The sequence below is a fragment of the Pseudorca crassidens genome, chromosome 9, assembly GCF_039906515.1.
Source record: "Pseudorca crassidens isolate mPseCra1 chromosome 9, mPseCra1.hap1, whole genome shotgun sequence".
Classification (NCBI taxonomy): domain Eukaryota; kingdom Metazoa; phylum Chordata; class Mammalia; order Artiodactyla; family Delphinidae; genus Pseudorca; species Pseudorca crassidens.
Genome location: NC_090304.1, coordinates 66,016,097 through 66,032,718, shown reverse-complemented (window position 1 = coordinate 66,032,718; position 16,622 = coordinate 66,016,097). Strand labels below are relative to the sequence as shown.

At 38.5% G+C, this 16,622-nt stretch overlaps 1 protein-coding gene and 1 long non-coding RNA gene across 5 annotated transcripts in view; one reads left to right on the top strand and one right to left on the bottom strand.

Annotated features, from left to right (window-relative positions):
* Nucleotides 1-16,622, top strand: part of GRM5 (glutamate metabotropic receptor 5) — a 548,940-nt gene that overhangs the window by 425,199 nt on the left and 107,119 nt on the right. The window lies entirely within an intron of this gene.
* Nucleotides 1-16,622, bottom strand: part of LOC137230719 (uncharacterized) — a 131,644-nt gene that overhangs the window by 11,954 nt on the left and 103,068 nt on the right. The window contains exon 3 of the long non-coding RNA XR_010946229.1: nucleotides 4,701-4,799. This is a non-coding gene — a long non-coding RNA (uncharacterized lncRNA). The remainder of the gene's footprint in view (nucleotides 1-4,700; nucleotides 4,800-16,622) is intronic.

The following is a 16,622-nucleotide window of genomic DNA, read 5'->3' as shown; positions in this document are numbered from 1 at the left end:
TATTCAACACAGTTTTGGAAGTCCTAGCCACAGCAATCAGAGAAGAAAAAGAAATAAAAGGAATACAAATTGGAAAAGAAGAAGTAAAACTGTCACTGTTTGCAGATGACATGATACTATACATACAGAATCCTAAAGATGCCAACAGAAAACCACTAGAGCTAATCAATGAGTTTGGTAAAGTTGAAGGATACAAAATTAATTAACAGCAATCTCCTGCATTCCTATACACTAATGATGAAAAATCTGAAGAGAAATTAAGGAAACGCTCCCATTTGCTATTGCAACAAAAAGCATAAAATACCCAGGAATAAACCTACCTAGGGAGACAAAAGACCTGTATGCAGAAAGCTATAAGACACTGATGAAAGAAATTAAAGATGATACAAACAGATGGAGAGATATACCATGTTCTTGGATTGGAAGAATCAATATTGTAAAAATGACTATATTACCCAAAGCAATCTACAGATTCAATGCAATCCCTATCAAATTACCAATGGCATTTTTTACAGAACTAGAATAAAAATATCTTAAAATTTGTATGGAGACACAAGAACCCCGGATAGCCAAAGCAGTCTTGAAGGAAAATAATGGAGCTGGAGGAATCAGACTCCCTGACTTCAGACTATACTACAAAGCTACAGTAATCAGGACAATATGGTACTGGCACAAAAACAGAAACACAGATCAATGGAACAAGATAGAAAGCCCAGAGAGAAACCCACGCACCTATGGTCACCTGTCTACGACAAAGGAGGCAAGGATATACAATGCAGAAAAGACAGTATCTTCATTAAGTGGTGCTGGGAAAACTGGACAGCTACATGTAAAAGAATGAAACTAGAACACTCCCTAACACCATACACAAAAATAAACTCAAAATGGATTAGAGAACTAAATGTAAGACTGGACACTATAAAACTCTTAGAGGAAAACATAGGAAGAACACTCTTTGACATAAATCACAGCAAGATCTTTTTTGATCCACCTCCTAGAGTCATGGAAATAAAAACAAAAATAAAAAATTGGGATCTAATGAAACTTAAATGCTTTTGCAAAGCAAAGGAAACTACAAACAAGACAAAAAAGACAACCCTCAGAATGGGAGAAAATATTTGCCAACGAATCAATAGACAAAGGTTAACCTCCAAAATATATAAACAGCTCACGCAGCTCAATATTAAAAGAACAAACAACCAAATCCAAAAATGGGCAGAAGACCTAAATAGACATTTCTCCTAAGAAGACATACAAATGGCCAAGAAGCACATGAGAAACTGCTCAACATCACTAATTATTAGAGAAATGCAAATCAAAACTACAATGAGGTATCACCTCACACCAGTTAGAATGGGCATCATCAGAAAATCTACAAACAACAAATGCTGGAAAGGGTGTGGAGAAAAGGGAACCCTCTTGCACTGTTGGTGGGAATGTAAATTGATACAGCCACTATGGAGAACAGTATGGAGGTTCCTTAAAAAACTAAAAATAGCATTACCATATGACCCAGCAATCCCACTACAGGGCATATACCCAGAGAAAATCATAATTCAAAAAGACACATGCACCCCAACCTTCACTGCAACACTATTTACAATAGCCAGGTCATGGAAGCAACCTAAATGCCCATTGACAGACGAATGGATAAAGCAGATGTGGTACATATATACAATGGAATATTACTCAGCCATAAAAAGGAACGAAATTGGGTCATTTGTAGAGATGTGGATGAATCTAGAGACTGTCATACAGAGTGAAGTAAGTCTGAAAGAGAAAACCAAATATCGTATATTAACACATATATGTGGAACCTAGAAAAATGGTACAGATGAACCAATTTCAGGGCAGAAATTGAGACACAGATCTAGAGAACAAACTTATGGACACCAATGGGGGAAAGCGGTGGCAGGGTTGGTGGTGGTGTGATGAATTGGGAGACTGGGATTGACAGGTATACACTAATATGTATAAAATAGATAACTAATAAGAACCTGCTGTATAAAAAAATTTTTTTAAGTTAGTACTATTTAAAATAATATTAAAAATGTGAAATACTGAGGGGTATATCTGGCAATAGACATGCAAGTCTTTATGCTGAAAACTACAAAGCATCACTCAGAAAACTGATGATGATTTAAATAAATTTTTTTAAAAAGAGATACACTGTGTGTACATATCAGGAAACTCAATAACGTTAAGATGTCAATTCTCCCAAATTTATCTATGGATTTGAAGAATTCCAATTAAACTCTTAGTAGTCTTTTTTAAACAGAAACTGACAAACCAATTAAATATATTTTATGGAAATGCAAAGGAACTAGAATACTGAAAACAACTCTCAAAAAAAAAAAGAAGAAAGTTGGTGGATTAACACTACCTGACTTCAAGACTCAGTCTAAAAATAGAGTAATCAAAACGGTGTGGTAACAGCATAAAGATAGAAAAATAGATCAACAGAACAGAATAGGGAATTCAGAAAAAGACTCACGTGTATACGGAAAACTGGTTTGACAAAGGTATACAAGCAATTCAGAGAAATGATGGCAGTGGAAAATTTGGATGGCCATTAGTCCAATGGAATATTACTCAAATCAACAGAAAGCAGTAAACCATGGATACACCTAGAAATGTAGCAAATCTCAAAATAATTATGCTGAATGAAAGAAACCAGGAAAAGGAAGATAAACACTGGATGAGTCAACTTCTATGAAACTTTATAAAAATACAAAGTAATCTATGGTGACAGAACACAGATCAGTGGTTGCCTGGGGATGGGAGGCATTAAGAAGTCCATGAGGAAAATCTTGGAGGTGACGGATACATTCATTATCTTGTTTGCCGTAATGATTTCACAAAAGGACACATAAATGAAAACTTACCAAGTTGCTCACTTTCAATATGTGCAGTTCACTGTATGTCAATTTTATTTTAATAAAGCTTTTAAGAGGTATTTAAGTATATATATAGTATATAAATTATATAATAGTATATATTTTATACAAATTATATAATAATATATAATATTAGAATATGTATAACATATGTATTATATAATTTTTTTTTTTACAGATTTAGTCTCAGGCTTCAGAGAATTCCAGCAAATAACTGAATTCTTCCTCTCTTATATCTTTTGTAATTTTGATGCCCATAGTGAAATAGAAATTTATTTTATAGAAGGAATTTTTCCTCTTGCTTTTAATACCTAAGCTCATCCCTTTTGAGATGCCCAGTGCAGCATTCTCTCCTGGAGCTGACTCAGGAAGCGATACTGAGTGACAGAAGAGCTTCGGAGTGAGGACCTGTGCTAAATTCAGTTCCACCACTCACTCACTCTGTAACCTTGGGCTAGTTACTTAGCCTTGCCTTCTTTATTTATACAATTTAGATAATACTTATACTTTAGATTCATTATGAAGATAAAACAAGATGGTATATGTAAAGATTCTATAAAAGGATCTCTAGAAATGTTCTATTGTACCTTATGCTTATAAAGTTATCACAATAGAGTGTGCTTTAGAAAATACTGGCATTTACATTACTGTGAAAAAGAACTGCACCATGTGGTATTAGTAAATATATTTTCCAATAATCTCATGGCTAGAAGTGATGATTAACAGCATATTATTAGCATACAACATAAAAAAAAACCCCACAAATGTTTCCTCTGCCTCTTGGTGGCCCTAGTCTTCATATTAATATAGGTGTTTTAGTCTAGTATACCTGTCTTATAACCAATGCCATTCCCTGAGGCACTGTATAGAGCTAATCTTAACTCTAATCTTATGGCTCAGTGTCAGATGCTATATAGAGTTTACCCACATCACCACAGCAACTGTGTGGGATGGTTGTCGCCACAACCCACATGGTTGGCCTGGAGTTTTGACATTTCAGTAATTGCCAATGTCACAACCTTTAAAAATTGTAGGCAACTGCCACCCAGGCCATATGGCTACTAAATAAAGAAGCTATTGTCCCCTAAAGCTGTGATGGGCATTGAGGTGACAAGAGAGCTTCTGTCAAAGACATGGTCACTGAGAAAATGATGTGAAGAGCTTGACTATTAAAAGATGATGTGTATTAGCAAGTTATCGTTGAACCCTTACAACATGCTGGGGTGGAAACCAGAGGAAGCATATGATCTGGTACTTGACTTCAAGGTATCAATATAAAAGAATAAAGGATGTACTATTAAAACTAGATAACTTATTTATCTCTTTAGCAAATACTTACTAAATGCCTATTATGTGCCCCTCATTATTTTTTTTAGGTGCTGGAGCTATAGCTGTAAACAAAACAGACAAAAATACCTGCCTTAATGGAGCTTACATTCCTGTTAGAGGAAGATATAGTAAAACAAAATAAGTAAGTTACACTATATTAGATGATGATAATTGCTAAGAGGAAGATAAATTAGGGAAGCAGGATTTAGAACATTAGAAAGAGCACAATTTAAATAGGGTAGTCAGGGACTTCCCTGGTGGTCCAGCGGTAAAGAATCTACCTTCCAACGTGGGCGAGGCAGGTTCGATCACTGGTCAGGGGACTAAGATCCCACACGCCACAGGGCAACTAAGCCCGTGCACCACAACTACTGAGCTCGCGCGCCTCAACGAGAGAGCCCTCATGCCGTAAATTACAGAGCCCATGTGCCCTGGAGCCTGCGCACCACGACTAGAGAGAGGAAACACACTTACCACAACTAGAGAGAAGCCCACATGCCACAACGAAGAGACCATGCTGCAGTGAAAGATCCGGAATGCCTCAACGAAGACCCCATGTGCCACAACTAAGACCTGATGCAGGCCAAAAAAAAAAAAAGAAAAAGAAAAAGAAAATAAATAAATAAATATTTTAAAAATAAATAAATAGGGTAGTCAGGGACAATCTTACTGAGAAAGTGACTTGTATAAATCTCAGGAGGAGATGAGGGAGTAACATAGGGGCAACAGGTAGACACAAGGGAAGATGATTCCAGGAGTAGGAAACCACAGGTACAAAGTCCAGAGAGGGTCATGAGCTGCCATATTTTAGAAAGTAGTTGGAAGGCCAGTACGGCTGGAGCAAAGTAAGTTCGGGAAAAATAGTAGATGATGGCAGAGGTAACAGAGGGTGAGATCTCGTAGAGTCTTATTGGCATTGCATTGACCGTGGCTTTTACTCGAGAAACATGAAACCATTAGAGGATTTGGGCAAAGGAAGGACTTGTACTGGCTTTTTTTAAAGATCACTTTGGCTATCGTGAATAAATGGTAGGCGTGGGCAAAAAAGCAATCAAGGAGTCAATTAGAAGGCTATCATGGGACTTCCCTGGTGGCACAGTCGTTAAGAATCCGCCTGCCAATGCAGGGGAACACGGGTTCGATCCCTGGTCTGGGAAGATCCCACATGCCACAGAGCAACTAAGCCCATGCACCACAACTACTGAGCCTGCACTCTAGAGCCCGCAAGCCACAACTACTGAGCCCACGTGCCACAACTACTGAAGCCCGTGCACCTAGAGCCCGTGCTCTGCAACAAGAGAAGTCACCGCGATGAGACACCCGCACACCGCAAAGAAGAGTAGCCCCCACTCACCGCAACTAGAGAAAGCCTGCACGCAGCAATGAAGACCCAATGCAGCCAAAAATAAATAAATTAAAAAAGAAAAAAAAAGAAGGTCATCGCAGCAATAAGATGACAGATGACGCCTTGGATCCACACAGTAGCAGTGGAAGCAGTGGGTATTTTTAATTAGTGAAAGTCAAGGAAAGGGAACCTCCATTTACTGAGTGCTTCTCTATGCCAGGCCCTTGAATTGCAGGGCAATTCAAGTACAGTTCTATCATTTATTCTTCGTATACTTCTTTGGGAAGTAGTAGCGTATTTTGTTGAGTAGGAAACTAAGGCTTGGGGAGGTTCACTAGTTTTTCCAAGACAGGTTGCACCACAAGTACTGAATTCAGTCTGACTCCAGAGTCCACACTCTGCTCACTCTGCCACAAGGCCTCTTAGGTTTAAAGCATTGGGGGAAAGTGTGACTCAATTAGTAAGAGTCATGGTAGTCTATGGATAGGAGAAATCAGTGCAGATCAGGGTATCCAAGGATAACTGGAAGGGACAGCTTGGATGTGATATGGGTAAGTGGAGAGGAGGGGTCAAGCCAAAACAATAGCCTGAGCAAATGAGAAAGCAGTGCTGGAGTAGAAAAGTCCATTATGAAGAGGGCTTCTGCTTGTTTAGGGACAATAATGAGTCCTTAGAGGATGCATCTGTTTCCATGGTGACTCCCACTAAGCTGTTGCTTCCAAAATATTTACTGATTAATTCAAGGCTTCATGACTCTCAGAGCAGTTATTACATATGACCTAAGTGGCACATGATTTCTTTTCAAGAAATAAAGTATTGATACAAATTCAGGGCGTTTATTAAACTCCTATTACAGCTTCTTTATTAAATTATCATTTCTTTGAACCTCCATTAAGCAAGATCATGAGCTAGTTCAAGGGTTGTAAGAGAGGATGCAAAGATTAGCTAGTGGTTGATCTCTTCCTTCAGGTATATTATAATTTATCTGGGGATACCTTTAAAATAAGGTTATATATGTTAAGTAGAAAATGATGAAATGGGTCTTAAGAGCTCTAGGCATTACAGAAGGTAGAGAATGCTTGTGTCTGGGGACATTAGGGCTTAATGATATGGTTAGCATTTGAGTTGAGTCCTGAAGTTTGGTTGGGCTGTGAGAGGGAGAGTTTGAGGCAGAGTATTCCAAGCTTAGAAGACTAGAAAAATTGCAGAATGGAGTTAAGAAAATACAAGCCCTGTTCAGGCGATGGAGGGTATACTTTTCAACCAGAGTGGAAGTGTCATAATGTCACAACAGATAAGCCTGGAAATGAAAGTGGGGAAAGATTTCTTAAGGATCGCATATGCTAGGCAATGTCATGGGGAATTTTCTTCTACATATTAAGTAATTTACGAAAAATTTTGAGGCAGAAAATTATATAATCAAAAATCACGTTTAGAAAGGTTAATCTGACAGTATCATTTGTAGTTTATTGGATGAAATAGAGGTTAGTACTGGATGTGAGCAAGGAATAAACTTTTATTGCATTAAGCTACTGGGAATTTGAGGGTGTAACAGCATCTACTGTCGGATGACAGAAGAGTGGCATAACCTTGGTGATCCTCTGCAGGGTTAAGGCAGGGAGAGGAGTCAAGGGTGACTTCAAGATTTCAATTATAGGTTATTGAGAAATTTCGTTAATAGGGAAAATAGAAAAGGGGGACAGAGTGGGTAAAGAAGATGAGTTTCACACAAAATATTTCAAGTTTGAAGTTACACAGGTAGAGATATGTAAAGACAAATAAGAGAAGTGGAACTGGTACCTTAGTGACGTGCAGTGCTAATGAAGAACACCCGGGGCAAAATTACTAAGTCAGTAGAAGACTAGAAACCTGGATGAAAGCACGAAGAACTCAAAGCTAGAAGCCAATGACAACTGTCCTTAATATATATGTTTCAGACAGTAACTACAGGAAGAGCAGGGACCATGAGAGACCTAAAAAAGTTTCACAAAGAAATATGAGGTAAATTTATATATTGATGACTGTGACAAATGTGCTTAAAATGATTCTTGAGTGGTGGATTTACATAAATGGAAAGTTAAGACAGCACAGTAGGGGGGCAAGCTTTGGCATTTGACAGGCTAGATTTATATCCTGGCTCTGCCACTTAATAGCTTTGCTACACAAGTTGCTGAAACTCTCCTTCCACACTTTCTTCGGATGTAAGTTTGGGGTGATATTAAATGCCTACTTGATAGAGGCCTTATGAGAAGAACATCGACTAGTACCTAGGAAGCACTTAACAGTGTCTTAGTCAGTTCAGGCTACCGTAACAAAATAGAGTAGACTGGGATATTTAAGCCCAACCAAGATCAGGGTGCCAGTATGGTTGGGTTGTGGTGAGGACCTCTTCCTGGCTTGCAGAGAGCCACCTCCTCACATGGCAGAGAGAAGGAGAGCAAGCTCTCTGGTATCTCTTCTTATAAGGACTCTAATCCCATGATGAGGGCCCCACCCTCGCATCTCATAGGCCCCATCCCAAATACGCCCCAAAGACCGTATCCTAAATATCAATACACTGGCAGCTGGGACTTCAACATGTGAATTTTGAGGGGACACAATTCAGTCCATAGCACTTAGTCTCCAGCATTCAGTAAAATTCAATAAACCATATCATTATTAGCATTTTTCTTCTGCACAATATTTTTCTCTAGCAATTTCGTAGAGCTAAGAATCTCAACACTTCAGAATAAATAAAAGAATGTGATTCTAAAAAAGAATTCAGCCAAAATTCACACTGTATGAAAAATGCAACTCAAACAATTCTAAGTCACAAACCTCTACAGGGCACAGTAGAGAGAAACACAAGAGGTTTGTGCATTTATAAACCATGTGCAAACTCGTGCTTCCACAAATGTTAAAATGTTTTCCACATTCTGCTTGAATTGGCATATGTTCTATCTGGGAAATTCTAGCAAAATATAAAAACAATATTCAAGGGTGCTTTATGGTTAGGACATTTTAACTAACATATAGTAAATTGCTTCAAAGTGGGGGGGGGGAATGTTTTTTAAACCCTGGATAACTAGCTGTAATTGGACACCATGTGGGAGATTTGGACAACAAAATTGGTGTTTGAACTGACCGTCTCAGAAGCACATGGCAATTTTCTTTCCTAGGAGTTCCCTTGATGCCTGAAATTTTCAGTTTCCAATTGCACTTTCTCTGTTGTTATTTTTCCTTCCTTCCATGTCTCTCAGTTTCTTTGGATAAGGTAAAGAAGTAGGCATGGACCAGGGTTTCCTTTTATGCTCTAAGGCAGTATTTAATTAAACCTCAATTAGTGATGAGAGAGAAGAAAATTCATCTGGTGATTCTTTCTCTAAACTGAATTAGCTGGTTCAAATGGTCACAGGTAACTGGAGAACGTTCTCCATTGTGAAATCAGCTTCCACAGTGCAAGGCATCTGCTATCCTGGTGAGGAATTGTGAATTAAATTTGATGTCTGCATTCTCTTTGTCAAATAATTCAGCTCTGGAAATCTTTTGGTCCATGGTTCTACTTCAATATAAAATTAAATAATTTGCCTCTGTTGGACTGTAGGCACCCATATAAACCCATAGAATACTGGATAAAGTTAAACCAGTAATTATCATAAAAATTAACCGTAGAATTGGAATTCAAATAATTAGTAAGTAGTTGCCCAGCTGGTAACAGGTTGCTTTTCCAAACAAGAATTTGACTCATGTCAGGATCTAGGTTGTAATCACTGGAAACCAATGTTAGCTTGGCTCTCTTAAGTAAAATAAATAAATATAACTATAAATAAATACTATTACTTGGAAGAATATTGTGGCCTCCCAGGATCTACTGGTAGCTGGAGGACTAAGTTTGGAAACTTGGACCAGCTCCCAAGGGCCATGAAACAAGAAGCTCAGCTTTTAGCAATTTGGCCAGAGTATAACTGCACTTGGACCCACTCCGCTCACTTCACTGTAAATAAATACTGGCCATCCTTTGATTTACTTCACTTTCCCCAGATTCCTGGGAGGGAGCTTCCAATTCACTGAGCCTGGGTCGCATTCCTATTACCTGGCAACCAGGGCACGGAGAATGCAAGAGGATAAGGCTACTTTAATTTCCCTAATGAAAGGAATATACAGCCTTCTAGAATCTAAGTACAATGAGGAGTTCATCAATATTAGGAAGGGATTTGGATTCTAGGCAGCCAAATAGTGAAGATTACTATAGCTTAATTCAATAACAGGAAATGATATAAGTGGTCTCATTACCATCATCATCATAATTAGCATTTAATAAGCAGTTATTTGCTTATTAAATTTGCTAGGTTCTGTCTCATTTTATGCTCCCAACAATCTTATGAGACAGCTTAGTGTCCTTTTATTGAAAATGGAAGAAACAATACTTAGTGAGGTTAAATCACTTGCCCAAGATTACATACCTAGTAAGTAGCAAAGCAGTCTCAAACTTTAGGCTGTGTAACTCCAAATAAGCGAAACCATGTGCACACACATGGAATTGACTTCCCTGCTGTCACTAGGCAATTTTATAGATCATTAAATACCCTAAGTGCTTAACAAATACTTGCTGAAAAGTCGGCTAGAACAACTCTGATACATAGCTGGTGCTCAGTAAATACCTGCTGAATGAATAAAGGAATGTATTTTACATGTTTACTAAAAGACCAGGTGTCAAGAGACAGGTGTCCCCTCCCTTCCATAGTTCCCCGCCAGCATGCAGCTCTGAGCCTTGTGCTGACTTGGCGATCCCATGAACCAAAGGGACTGAAGTCCAGGTTATAATGAAATCAAGGCATATTCATAATGGTAAGGTAAATTGTATTTAAGCAGTTGCTTATCTTTATTACTTCTAATACATGATAATATTTTAGAAAATGGTTTTTTTAGATAAGAGATTGTATACAGTTGAAATGTCTTTGTGAATCCTTTAATGTTTTAACTCCATGGTTTTCTACTCTGCTTTTAAAAAAAATGGATCAATCCTGGAGACTAAGCAGAGAAGAATATTTCAGACACTGTGCAGAGACATCTATGGATGGGCTGCAGTTAACATATCCAAGGACAGGTCCCACCTTGACCTCCAGCAATAATTAGACTTAAGAAGCAGGATTTCTTTTCAAAGGACAATAAAGTCTCAGTTCTGAATTGCTTCACTGGAGATAGTTATCAGGCCAGAATGAGCCAGCTCAGAGATTTCTTTGGAGAACTGGTATAACTTGTTCTCAGATCTGTAGATTATAAAATAATAACACTAACTTATTAGAATTGTAAAACAGTTCAAGGTTTCCTCTTGCTCTTTCGTTCACTTGCTCTCTCTTGATCCTCAGATATTATTATTGTTGTTGTTATTTTACAGATGAGCAAACTGAGGCTCAAAGAGATTTCCGGGCTTGCCCAGGCAAGGACATATAACTGACAAATAAAGAGCTAAAATTTGAATCTATGTTCTTTCAATTATATTGTGTTGCCTTCTGTAAACGCAAAACAAACCCATGGGACATGGGTTTAGAGTCTAGAAGATAAGAAAGTTAATACTTCAAAGAATGGTTTCTTATATTATACCCCTCCATATTCTCTATGTCAATACAGTGCTAAAGTGTTTGAAAAATGTTCAATCCAGATACTAGCAGTGCTTTACAATTTGATGTGTTTTCAATCTATTAGTCCTTAGAAAAATTGTTTCATGTCTGCGAACCTCAGTTTCCTTAAAAAAAAAAAAAAAAGAGAGAGACTAGTTAACTAACGTTAACATATCCCAGTAGTAGCTACTTACAGAGCTTTTGTAATGGCTAAATTAGAACAACAGTAATTTCTCACTAAATATTGCCCATTACTATTAATCAGAATCTTTTACCTATAACTTCTCATTTGTTTGCTCAAGTGCTATCCTCAGAAGTTAGTAAGGATGATTACTCTCATTTTCAAGGGAAGGAAACTGACATTTACAAAAGTAACCTTGTTGTGTTTACAAAAACGGGAGATACTGGTGCAGAAAGGTCAGTCTGTAGAGCCAGATCAAACCGAGTTTGAAATCCTGCTTTACTCAGTTTTAGCTTTCTGTTACTGGGCATTTTATTTTAACTCTCTGAGCCCAAATTTTCTCATCTAAACAAAGGCAGAAATTAATGCTTGGCTTCTATGTTTGCTGCAAGGGTTAAATAAGGTAATGAATGTCAAGCACATAGCATCTAGCATGTGTGGGATACCTTCTTCTCCCATCTCTTCTCTAATGACTGCCTTTGAATAATTCAAAATAAAACGGTTTATAGAAAATAATCATTGTCATGGTCGAAAGTGATATTCTTGTGATTCTAAAGTAACATCTAGAATAAAGAAGCTAGTACAAGTGGCACAGTAACTAGCACAGTCTGAAGAAGGTGCTTCATGAATACCTTTTGATAAAAATGATCCAATGTCTCATTTTATACAAATCCTTCTACCCTAATCAAGTCTCTTGTATTAGACATGATAATTAATCTTCCATGTGTACAATTTGCAAACTCTGCATTTTGTAGCTGAATTATTTGCAGGTTTCTACACTGCAGTGTAATTCTTTTTTTTCAATTTTGTACTTCACTTCAATTATAGTGCTTACTATATGAGATAGGGTTTTCATTTAGCATGCTTGTTATTTTTAATTAGAAGTAAAAGTTTTAATGGAACTTAAATTTTTAGCATCACTTATTTTCAGAAGCATAAACTCTGGAACATTTTGTGAATAAAGCATACAGTAATTCTCAAATTTTCAAAGGTACGGAGTGCTAATTTTACAAATATCTTAGACTAATCTAGTGACTTCTTGTATTAAATTGTACTAGGTGTACAACAACGGCAATAGTGTCCTATGTAGTACCATTATGGAGTCTTGACTTCTACATGTATTGTCTCTAATTGTCACAACTCTAAAAGAAGGTATTATTTTCTTTATTTTCCAAATGAGGAAGCCCTGGAAAAAGAATTATCAAATTCTACCTGAGAAACTCTAGCAAGGCTTCACAGTAAAGTGACCATTAAACCATGTTTTAAAATATGATAGGAAGCTCATCATATAGAGATGGGAAAGCCAAGTCTCCAGGAAATATTATGAAACACGATTAAAATGAAAAAGAATAGCGGTGAAGATGGACCAATGGGTAGAGCCAAATAAGAAAGGTCTGGCCTAGGAGTTTGGTCTTAGTATAGTAAGGAGAGTGGAATGCTATGGCTTTTTGCCACATACCCTTTTTTAATAATATCATTACCACCAGCCTTCATATCCCTGTGGCATTCTTCCTTCATTTACATACCATATGGAAGTTCCTCAAAATACTGTAATGTGAATGAAAGAGATATGCTATCTGAAATAACATATCCATCAGAGGGGCTGCCAACCGGCTGTTCATGGTGAATCATTTAAATTTAAAATTTGGTGTTCTGCACACAGAAGTGTACAATCTCTGTTGAGTTTCTGTAACTCCCTGAAGACACGTCTTCTTTCTGCAGATGCTGCCTTCATTTGCATTTCAATATGAGCATTTAGGGGTCAACTGCCTGTATTTCAGGCGCAGTTTCAATTGGAGTAGCTACGGATATTACAAACTGGTGTCTCTCTAGGCTTATGGCTACAGCTCTGGGTTCCCGGTGTTGACATGCTTCCTGACACAGAAAAGCCCACATACAGTGTTGGGGAAAAGGTTGAATGATTTATATGACGTCATCAGTTTCTTTAATCCTTTTGTAGGCTGTTCCTTCCAGCTTGACATCACTAGTCTCTGTCCAAGCCCTACGTCACCTAACCAGTTTTTTATTTTACTGATCTTAACCTATGCTCCCAAGAAGCTACCTGCAACTGCATCTTCATTATAACATGCATTTCTCTGTCTGGATCACTATACAGTAAGTCTATTTGTATTTATCCATAGTTCATATGACCCACCAATATATTAGTGACAATATTGACCACTGTTCTGGGTGCTGGAAATACAATATATGCAAGATCAATGTGGGCCCAATCTGCATGAAGCTGATGGTCTATTCTGAACTAATCCCTGAATCTCATGATATGTTTAGAGGCTTTTGCAGAAAAGAGGTGCTTAGTAAATGTTAAATGAAGGAATGGATTGCTCACTCGATGCCACTGTGTTAGCAACTGTGGAGGATACAGTATAAACAAGACAGTTTTGGTCTTCAGGATGCTTTTACTCTGCGGTGGGCACAGATAAGCACATAGATAATTCTACTGCATGGCAGAAAGCATTACATGTCAGAGGTATAAGCACATTTCTGCATAAGCCACGTAATGGCAGAAGATTAATTCTGGCTTGGGGGATGCTCTGCCCTTCTGTCACAGCAGGAAACAAATTATTGTCTTAGCCACTAAGCATACATGGAATCCGTCTGCCAGATGCATGAGGAATGAGTAGATTTGAAAAATAAATGAGTGGGGAGAATTTGTTTCACGGCAGTTTTTTTCATTGCCATGTTACAATATGTTATCCAATGGACTCTTGTAGATTTATAATCTCCTTCCCTTGAATCTCTTCCCTTACATCCTCCTTCCCTTTACTATCTTTCCCCTACTGGTGGGTAGAAAGGAAGTAATGAAGACAATCCCAAAGTATTTCAGTATCTAGTATAAGGGCTAACACAGAGAACTAACTTGGGATTTTTTTTTTTTTAATAAATTGTTGCTGCTTTCATTGCTCTATGGTCATAAGTTCACTTGCTGAAAACAATGTTAAATCATGGTTTCCTTTGCCTCCCATATGAAAACAGCACTAGTCCAAGAGTTTGGACGCCAAGGGTCTGGGGCCGGCTGCCACTAACCAAACGTACGACTTCAGGGAAGTACTTTTCCCTCTCTTATTTTCCTCCATTGAGTTTATTGGACCAGATTATGAGGTCCCAATCTCCAATGAGTACAGAGCCAAAGAAATGATGTAAAAGACAGAAGTAGGTCAGCATTTGCCATGTGAGAGTCTGAAGCCAGTACTGTGATATCTTCTGATCTTTCCAAGAGAGTCTAAAAAGCTAGATTTTTATGTGAAATTTCCATAAAATGGCACTTAGGCCAAACAAAACATAACTAAAGGCCAAATTCAGCCCAAGAGATTGCTTTCTGCAGCTTCTAGAACTAGATGCTTTCTAAAGTCCCTTGTATCTCAGACATTCTCTGATTCTGCATTAAGACAGTCTGATTTCCCTTTGTTTAACAGCTACTTCAAAGTTCCGGCTCCCCAGATGAATTAAAGAACATGTTTTGAGTGCTGTAAAATTAAATTGTAATCACATATTGAAGGATTTCAGTTTCTGCTTATCCCTTTGGAGCCCTCTGATATGATTAAACAATAGTAAAATTAGGATTGAATGTTAAGTGTTCTAAATTAGGGAATCCAGTTTTGAGGAAAGAAACAAAGAGGGAACAGCCATCCTTCCCTGCTTCCATTTCCTCTCTCCAGGCTGTTGTGGGGCAGATCCAGCCTCAGAGCAGCTGGCAAGTTTGGCCTGGCGCAAATCCCCGTGCCTACAGTGGGCCTGGCCTTTAGTAGACGCTAAAAAATAATCCTTGAACACAGTAAATAACTGCTAAATGAAGTCTAGTTCTTTTGTGCATTAACATGCCAAAGAATTAACATGTCCTCTCTTTCCTACGACTTAGTAGCTGAGAAAAGAGGGCTGGATAAAATGATCTGTTTCAATATGTGCACTCAGGACTTCAAAACTTGCCTAATAGGGTGAAACTCCTTGGGCCCATCACAAACTTCTATCGCTGAGCCAGTCCCTTATAGGCTGAGTGTTTCTGAGGATAGAGATACCATGTTACTCATGTTGGTATTACCAACATCCAGCAGAATGTCTGACATACAGTAAGGACTCAATAAATGTCTGTTTAATCAGTAACTTAATTCATCTCTGAATGAGTCAACAAATAAATTACCTAATGAGCCAGAATTTCTCTCTAGGGCCTAAGCAGCAAGAACAAAGGAACTGAATATAATTCTGAGTTCTATTAAGACAGCTAAAGAAAGGCTGTGTCAACCAAAGGAGAGCAGACAGATTGGAAATGTAGGCAGAAGATCGGTAAAAGGTGGTGGAACTCTTACAGCACCCCCAAGTAATCAAAGACAGTCCCTTTACTCCAGGTGTCCTCTTATGATTCTAGATATTTCAAATATAATGTTACCTTATAGAGAACATTGATCCTTAAAAAACGGGAAATCAGCCTGGTTCGCTTTAGGCTACAAGTTCATACCTGCCTTCTGTGGGCTGTGGTTCCATTGTCAGTGCAGTTCTCAAAGCCTCTGCGGTTCTATCAGAGTTTACTGCACGTGTGCCCCCCACTGAGTGGTAAGTCCTGGACTTAGGCAGTGTTCTATCCTGTAGTTCACTTCTGAAAACTCTGGTGTGCTAAGTAGGGTCAAATCCATGGCTGCACAACTCACTGGGGAGCCCAGGAGTTCATACTCAATTTTATGTGATCATTTTCTTGAGCTCCCCCCTCTCCATGGTCTCCCTGACACTTTTCAGCTCCTAGCCTCTCCCATCCCCTTCTTGGTCCTCTGGGCAAAAATCTAGGCTTTAGTTTCTACCTCTGCCTCACACATCCTATTCCCCAACTAGACTGCCATGGGAGCCAAGTGGGGGGAGGCTAGAAAGAGGAAAAAAGCAATAGGGAGTTTCCCCATACTTTTGGGACAGTTCCTTTGGTCATAGACAAGGGTTTCCACTCTGAATTATAGGTGCTTGCACAGCCACCATGGTCTTTGCCACACCATCTCTGCAGGGCTGCCCGGGGGCTTGCATAAGAAAACGAACAAATAAAAAACACAAATGGAATTTCCCTCACTCTCTCTGACTTGTAGGGTGCCCCTTTCCAGTCTTCAGACCAGAAAGGAGAGCATCTCATAGAGCTCTTTCTGTCTGGTGCACAGTTCCAAGTTTTGGGCTGCCTTCGAGTCTAGGCCTGGAGACTCTGGCGGAAAAGATCCAAGAATCTCATGCATGGCTCGGTGGTATTTTCAATTCTGCTTTCCTTCCCCAGTCCACTTGGT